Source organism: Zingiber officinale, chromosome 1B (assembly GCF_018446385.1).
Source record: "Zingiber officinale cultivar Zhangliang chromosome 1B, Zo_v1.1, whole genome shotgun sequence".
Taxonomy (NCBI): Eukaryota; Viridiplantae; Streptophyta; class Magnoliopsida; order Zingiberales; family Zingiberaceae; genus Zingiber; species Zingiber officinale.
The window spans coordinates 148,373,474-148,382,590 of NC_055986.1; positions in this window are offsets into that span (position 1 = coordinate 148,373,474).

The window sequence follows — 9,117 nt, forward strand, 5'->3', positions numbered from 1 at the left end:
TTCCATTACTGATACATGTGATAGCTCTATGATTAGTTTTTGTTTCTATGTTGTATGATACCATGCCATGCTTTTACCTGTTTAGCATATATTTCAAATAGCATGTTTTAAAAATATAAATTGCATCGTATGCATGTTTTAGTAAGGTAGATGGTTTCTTACTAAGCGTAAAGCTTATAGATACTTCTTTCCTTATACTGCAGATAAAGGTAAAGGAAAGATGGACTAGCGGAGGCTGGAGGGCAATGCGATGAAGATGTGTGTGAATGGAACCTGGAATAAAGACCTTGGAAGAACTAGAACATTTAAGAACTTAGTGTTTCTTATCATGTTACTCTTGCTTATTTAGTTATCTAAGTGCCTGGAATTATAGAAAATCTACTTCGATTGTTAGTGATCATGTTTAGGATCATAGTTATGTGTTATTAATATGTTTCCAGTTATTTTAGAACTTGTGTATGTGAGTTTGGCACGAAACAGTGCTGAAATCAGAGTTTGTTGCGAAATCAGAAACCCCAATCGATCAGTAGATCGATTGGGGGTCCTCAATCGATCAGTGGATCGATTGGGAGCCTGGTTCCGCGAACAGTAAGCTCCTGGATCGATCAACCGATCAATCCAGCCGCATTCTGTTGCGAACAGGGAGTTTGGGGATCGATCGTTCGATCGATCGGGGAAATCGCTCCCGCGAACAGAGAGCTCTGGAATCGATCAATGGATCGATTGGCCAGTCTGGATCGATCAGCCGATCGATCCAGAATATTAACCCGAGCACAGTAGCCATCTGAATCGATCCATGGATCGATTCAACAGCTTGCAATCAATTGAGTTCAATCTGGATCGATTGGGAAGCTGGGTTTCGACCAAGAGACCTAGTAGTTCACCTCCTTGACCATAGGGGTTGCAGGTTATGCCAAGTATACCTTAGATTGCATCCCTTAGCACATGTAGGGCCAAGAACTTGTATTAGCTTAGCAAGGTTTTAAATTGGCACAGTTTTCCGCACCTAGACTTAGTAATGGTTATGGATATAGCTTAGCACAACATAATGTGACGGTCCGGCCTTACAGCCTAGCCAGTAGAAGGCGGGTCGTCACAAAAAATGAATTTAAATTTAAAATTTAAAATTTAAAATTTTTGGCATTAGTACTAAGTTCTAGTTGAAATAATAATCCGTCGATCCCAAGAACTTATCGATGACTTAAAATTAAAAAATCATTTATGATATTGCTTCCTTATAATATTTAGCATTCCTACATCGATGATAGGTATGACACAGTAGTGCTGGGAGAAAAGAAAAATAAGAAAATTTTCTCAAAAAATATCATAATTCATTTTAAATCGATCAAAAATCTTAAATTTGATTCAATCATAACTTGATCAAATCAACTCCAAATTAATCCTAATTTAAACCAACGTAATCATTATCTCCATGCCTACCAGTTGGATTTAGTTCGAATCCAATCCAATTTTTATTTAGCACCTTCACTTCATGTTCTTATTTAATTTATCAATTTATTAGTATATATATTTGTTTTTAAAATTCAATATTTAATATTCCAAGATAAGGTATTTTCTCGTAAAAGTGGTACCAATGTATAGCTTAGGCCAAGGATTTTCTAAATATATAATCAATTTTAATTTTTCGACGATGAATAATGATGAATCAATCAGTCAAAGGAGTGTTGAGGACTTTTCAAATATATATTATTAATCTTTTTTTTTTTAAATTACGGAGAGGGCATTCCCACCCTCACAATATGGCTACGCCCTTGGTGACACAGGGTAAGTTTGAAAAGCTTAGTGCATATGAGGGATTGAAGGTCCAACTAGATAGATTCAAGTGCCAACAAATCAAACATGCACCCTAAGTTTTTCATAAATAGAAAAGTATTATTTTCTACTCCGAGTGTTGGATTAGTTGAATTTTAAAATCAACTCGTGTCTTTAAATTTGGCTAACAAAATATCAAAATGCACATCAAACATTATTTAATTGCACAATAGCTATTGCATCAAAGTCCGTAAAAAAAACAGAGTCTCATAAGAGTTATAATTTTAATAAACTATCAAATACATTGTACCACAACTATGAAATAAATCGCTATAAGCAACTAATAAGAGTGACAAACAACTTAGATTATCTTTAATCCATAACACCATATTTAATATAGTTTTTATACTAAAATAGTATAATTTTAGCCTCAAATACTATTTCAGCCCTAATCCACTTACACCATATATCACACTAAAATAAAATATTCATTAAATCATAAGTGTTTTATTAGTATCGTTTTTATTTGTAGTTTAGTGTCACTCATATTTTTAAGTTTTTATTAGTTATATTTTGATTTAGTGTCATTATTATTTTTATTTTATATGTCAGTATAATAGGTAATGTATTTTATATTTATTTATAGCAAACTTTTAAAATATTTTTTTGTATTTTTTAATGAAATTAGTGATATAATTTATAAATGTAATTATAATTAAAATATATTAAATAAATTTAAAATATTAATTTCAATAAATTAAATCTTTACAAATATGCATAATAAAATTAAAATATGCTACTAAATACAATTAATTTAAATTTATAATAAATAATTAACATTCCTATAAGGAAAGATAAAGAAAATAATAATTATAAATTAATTATATTTAATTTTATTAATTATATAATAATATAAAAAGATTAAAAAAAATAAAAACCTCTCCCACATCATGTTGTACTATTCACATCACCATATTTGGTGTGTGAATTTGGTGTATGGATTAGAGAGGTTTGGTGTTATTTTTATACTAAATATGTTGTTTTGGTGTATGGTTTGGAGATGGTCTTAATGTTCCAAAACTACTAACTAAAATGTCTGAAAATTGTGTCATTAGCCCTAGCACATTGCAACAAGAGAGATAGGGTGGTTAAATCATGCAACAAGGGTTTAATTTTCTGACATATCACAAGCACGAAGTGCTCGAATTACTTGTGATGTTGTGCAAACTAGGAAAAAGTTGTTCATCTCCAGGATTAATCAGAATGAAGGTCTGGAAAAATATCATTATTGATTAACAAGTCATGACAACTTTTACACCATTTTTACTACAACCTAACATTGACACCTAGTAGACATTCTTATAACCTGTAAGTATAAAGATATTGTAGAAGTCATACAAATATTCATGTTGTATATGAAAATCATAGCTGGTAGTGTCCAGCCTTAGGATTGTGAATCGACCGGGGATTGACATCGGCATTACTTTTAATCAAAAATTTAAAAACAACCCGCCTCGGTAGTATAGAAATTGCAACATAAAGTCAGTCTTTACATTCCTAAAATAAAAAAGGTACATTGTTTTCACTATTCGACGAATTAAATTGCATTCCCCTAACTAAATTAAGAAACTCATAGTTGCAGCAGAATTCTAGTCCTTCTATTCTTAATTGGAGCATGTTCACCATCCCCGAACTCGATTTGCTCTCTATCTTTGATCTCATTCTCGGTACCACTTTCGTCTCTAACGAAACGGCTTGTAAAGGGATGAGTGATTTGGAAATCACTCAGTAGGCGGGGGATAAAACATAAATTCTGAAATGATTGCCAATTAGTAGTAAAAATAACAAACAAAGAGTCTAGACACAAATTTTCACGTAGGCACTTAAATTAAACCATGTTTCTCATGGTTTAACTGATATCAACCCTCTAGAGTTATCCCTTCTAGAGGAGAGGTCGGAGATAAGAAACATTGCAGATGTCAGAAGTTAGACATGTTCAGAATACGTATGTCTATAATTTAGTTCATGATCAATCTAGTACTCAAAATTAGTCTAACGTGACGATAAGGTTGAGTTGTACTACTCTTGGAGCTAGATATTAATTAAGTGAGTTGTCAGTAACTCATTTAATTAGTTAACATTCAATATCTTGAACACAGGGAGACTAACACACTCATGATAAGAAAGAGCTCATATAGTAATATGGGATTGGTGCGGTAGTGCAATAATAATTCTTTAGTAGAATGAGATATTATTGATGAACTCGAGTTGGGTGTTCGGGGAGAACACGGGAAGCTCAAGTTCATCGGGAGACCAAAATCAATTCTTCCTCTCGGTCCCTGTCGTAGCCTCTTATTTATAAAGTTTTATACCCACCTAAACCCAACTTCTTACCCACCTTAAGGTGGTCGGCCAAGCCTAGCTTGGAGCCCAAGCTAGGGCCGGCCAAACCAAGGAGATATAGGTTCAAGTGGTGGTCGGCCCTAGCTTGGAGCCCAAGCTTAGGTGGTCGGCCACAATAAAATAAAAGTGATTTTAATTTTAAAATCTTTCCTTATGTGGAAGTCATGATTTAAAAGAGAGTTTTAAAATTAAATTTTACCTTTTATAGTTTCTATAAAGGATTAAGAGAAAGGTTTGATATCTTTCGTTATTTGTAGATTGAAAGGAAGATTTTAATTTTGGATAAAACTTTCCTTTTTGTAATCATCCACATGTTTTAATAGAGAGATTTTAATTTATAAAAGTTTCCTTTTATAACCAACCATGAAGGGAATTTTTAAAAGAGAAATTTTTATTTTAAAAATTTTCGGAAACAAATTAGGAAGTTTTAATTTTGTGTTTAAAACTTTCCTTGTTTGGAGGACTTATAGGGGCCGGCCACAAGATGGTTTATGAGGAAATTTTAATTAAATTTTCCTTATTAGTTATTGGCAAGGAAAATAAGGAAGTTTTAATTATGTTTTAAATTTTCCTTATTTGCCAAGACTAAGGAATATAAAAGAGAGGGTAGAGGTGTCTCACCTAACAATAACACATATATTATTCCTCTTCTCTATTCCTTGGTGTGGCCGACCCTCATCCTTCATCACCTCCTTTTCTTCTTCTTTGGTGGCCGGCGGCAACAACTCTCAAGGAGCTTGTTGGTGGCCGGATTTTGCTTGGAGAAGAAGTAGAGAAAGGAGACTTGGTTTCTAAGCATCCCTTGGAGTTTGGTTGGTGGCCAAAGTTCTTTATCTCTAGGAGATTGTTGGTGGCCGAAACTTGCAAGGAGAAGAAGGAGGCTTGGGTGGATTCTCATCTCGGTAGATCGTTGCCCACACGACGTCCGAGATAAGAAGAGGAATACAATAGAAGATCGTAAGGTCTATAAGTTACAAAGAAAGGTATAACTAGTTGTCTTGTTCCGCATCATACTAGTTTTCTTTGTATGGATCGTGAGATTTGTGCTTCTTTCAGATTCCTAGGCGCATGTATGTCTCGAAGTGCCTGAACCTTCTCCGAGTTGGCTTCAATTCCTAGCTTAATAACGAGGTCCAGGAATTTTCCCCCTCGGGCTCTAAACAGACATTTAAGTAGATTTACTTTAATCCATACTGCCGTAGCGTGCCACAGGTTTCCTCCACATTAGCTATAAGATTTGTTGCTACAGTAGACTTAATGAGGATGTCGTCTACATAAACTTTCATGTTCCGCCCTATTTGCTTTCGAAAGATCTTGTCCATCATCCATTTATAAGTAGCTCCTACGTTGCGTAGACCGAATGACATAACTGTATAACATAAAGTACCGTCGGTTGTGATGAAGCTAACTTTCTCCTGATCTTCCTAGGCGAGAGGGATCTAGTGGTATACTTGATAAGCATCAAGCATGCAGATCCTCTCACAACCCGAGGTTAAGTCCACCATCTGGTCGATCCTTGGTAGCGGGTAGCAGTCCTTAGGACTAGCTCGGTTGAGGTCTCAGAAGTTAATGTAGACCCTCCGCTTATTATTAGGTTTGGACACCAGGACTACGTTAGAGAGCCAAGGTGGAAATTGTACTTCTCTAACGTGTCCTGCTTTCAAGAGTTGATCAACTTCAACTTGGATGATCTTATTTTGTTCGGCTGAGAAGTTCCACTTCTTCTGCTTGACAAACCGGGAATTAGGCAGGAGGTGTAGCTTGTGCTCAACTACCTTGGGCTTGACTCCCGGTAGCTACTTGGGGGACCAAGCGAAGACGTCCCTATTGTGCGTTAGACATTCGACCAGATCCGTCTTAATTTTGATCGACAGGTAGCTGGATATACGGGTGATACTCTCCGGACGCTCAAGATAGAGCTGGACTTCCTCCCAGGGGATGAGTTCTTTGGCTATTGGAAAAGGCTCCTCTTGGATGACGTGGATTCCTCCATCATGGGTTCTTTGAGTCTTGCGGGCCTCGACCTTCACCATGTCGATATAACACCTGCGAGAGATCAGTTGCTCGCCTCTGATTTCCCCGACTTGGTCTCCTACAGGGAATTTAATTTTCTGTTGGAAGGTGGAGATTGTCACTCGGAACTCGTGTAGTGCGGGTCTTCCTAGGATGACGTTGTAAGAGGATGGAGAATCCACTACGATGAAAGTGCTCCTCCAAGTCTTCACTAATGGTTTGCTACCCAAAGATATGACTATCTTAATTTGACCCATTAGTCATACCTCATTGCCAGTGAACCCGTACAAGGAAGTAGCTACGGGTTGGAGCTCAATAGCGTTGACCTGCATGCCTTCGAATGTATTCTTGAACAACACATTTATAGAGTTTCCAGTGTCAACGAAAACTCTAGCTAAGCGGCTGTTGGCGATGATGACTTTGATTATGAGGGCATCATTGTTTGTGCAGTTAGCACTAATGGTCTATCTCAGGTTTTGATGAATGACGAAGTAGGTTAAGTTAGATTTATTTTGATCTAACACTTTGATTGAGTGTACAGGAGAAGTCCAGATAGGTTGACAGACTGACTCGATATCTGGCATTAAGCCCAGCTAGGTCGACGGGCAGACCGGATAGCTGGCACGAAATCCAGCTAGGTCGACGGACCGACCGAATAGCTGGCACGAAGCCCAGTTAGGTTGACGGGCTGACCGGATAGATGACACGAAGTCCAGACATGTCGACGGGCTGACCGGATGTCTGGTAGGTAAGTTAAGGTAAGTCACTTAAGGGGAATGACTTGGTGAGGGTGTGTTCCCCATTCGAGAGAACAGTAGGCGTCGATCCAACTTAGAACCATTTCGGGAATCTAAGTTGAGATCGTGATTAGATTCTGATTTCGGGGAGATAGAATCTAATTACATTTCGGGGAGATAGAATCTAATTACTACCCTTTTTAATATAATTGTACTAACACTTTGTTTTGCAGGATAGTATAACATTTATTTTGCCTCTGACTAACATTTTCTTGTAGAAAAATGAGTTTCTGGAAAATGGTGGTCTGGCACCCGGAAGAGATCTGGGCACCCGGAAGGGATCTGGGCACTCAAAGTTGGTCCGGGCGCTTGGAAGGCAAAAGTCTATCTCGTCGCAAACATGGAGCGCGCTGATTGACTAGGCCGACATCACGATCTGGACGCTCGGAGCACTCCTATAAGAGGAGTCTTCCTCTAGAGCTACGAACAACAACTTCTTTCCACAACTGCTTTGTTGTGCTTTGCTCCTGCGATGCTGCGAAGCTTCTACGATAACCTGCGGCTCAAGTTTTTTTAATTAATGTCGGTATTTCTTTTAAGAGTTCTTGTACTTATCTTTGTAATCCATTTTGCGAACTGCTAGTGAATTGCCCAACGAAAACACTCGACGAGTGCGGGCCTTGGAGTAGGAGTCAACGAAGGCTCCGACCCAAGTAAAATTGGTTTGTGTTAGCATTGTGTCTTTCGTCCGCTGCGTACTCGACTTGGCTTTGTATAAATTTTTTGATCGCTATTCGCCCCCCTCTAGCAAACTCTACGATCCAACAAGTAATATCAGAGCAGATACCACTCTGATTTGGTGCAACCATCAATCAGGCATAGAGGGTGAAGTTTTTTTTTTTTTTTTTTTTTTTGTCAATTTTAAGTTTTTCGATATAATCCAAACTTGTATCATTACCTTTTTGGAAACATTTTTTTCATAGCAAATCAAATTGAACTGGTGCAACACCAATTCAGTTTTTATTTTTTATTTTTTTTTCTCACACTACTAATCCAAGACCAAGTCTTGAGATCTTTTTCCTTGTTTTCTTTGTGTGCAAGAATTATGGCCCAGACCGAAGGTTAAAACACCGTCTGACCTCCCATATTCAATGGCGACGACTTCCCATACTGGAAGAAATGAATGGAAGTTTATTTGAAGATCGATTTCGACCAGTGGTTTAGCGTCACCAGACGCTACAAGGCGTCTATCGACAACTTCGGAACCCCAATGAACCCGGAATATTGGAATCCAAAAATGAAGAAGAAAACCCAGATCGACTTCAAGGCGCTCAACACTCTATAATACGAGCTAACAAAGGAGGAGCTGAACCGAGTGGGCCCACACGAAAATGCGAAAGAACTGTGGGACAAGCTCATCGAACTGCACGAGGGAACGAGCGGCGCTAAGGTAACCAAATGAGATCTCTTTTTAAATAAATTGTTTAACATAAAAATGTAGGAAGGTGAATCCACGAGTCAACTCCACGCGAGGATTAGAGACATCCTCAACGGGCTTCATACCATCGGCCACCAAATGGAGAACCTAGATTTAATAAGGTATGCCCTAAACACGTTTCCTCGAAATGCATTATGGGCATCCATCATGGATGCCTACAAGATTTTGAAGAATCTTTCAAAGTTAAAATTAGATGAGCTGTTTTGTGAACTTGAGCTACAAGAACAAACTAACGCTAGAACCGAGAAAGGTGTTGCTCTTTTTACAAGTTCCTCCAAGGAAAAGTCAAGAACCATTTCTGAATCTGAAGGTGAGTCAAACCAAGACTCAGAAGATGAAGAACACATGGTGAACTTGGTAAGAAAGATCTTCACCAGGAGAAAGAAGAATTACAACAGAAAAGACCTACAGAAGATCAACTATATCACCGAACCAAGAAATGTGACTTGCTTCGGATGCAACAAGAAGGGTCACTACAAGAAAGAGTGTCTAAAATTGAAGAACGACAAGTCAAAGACATCCAAGAAGAAGGCACTCAAAGCAACGTAGGATGAATCGTCTTCAGAGGAATCGGAAGCCGAAGAGCAGAAGCACCGGAGCTACCTTGCGCTGATGGCTCGTGAATCAGAATCGGAGGATGAATCGGAAGATGGGTCCGAACCCGAATCGAGCCATGAGTCCGTACTCATTTCT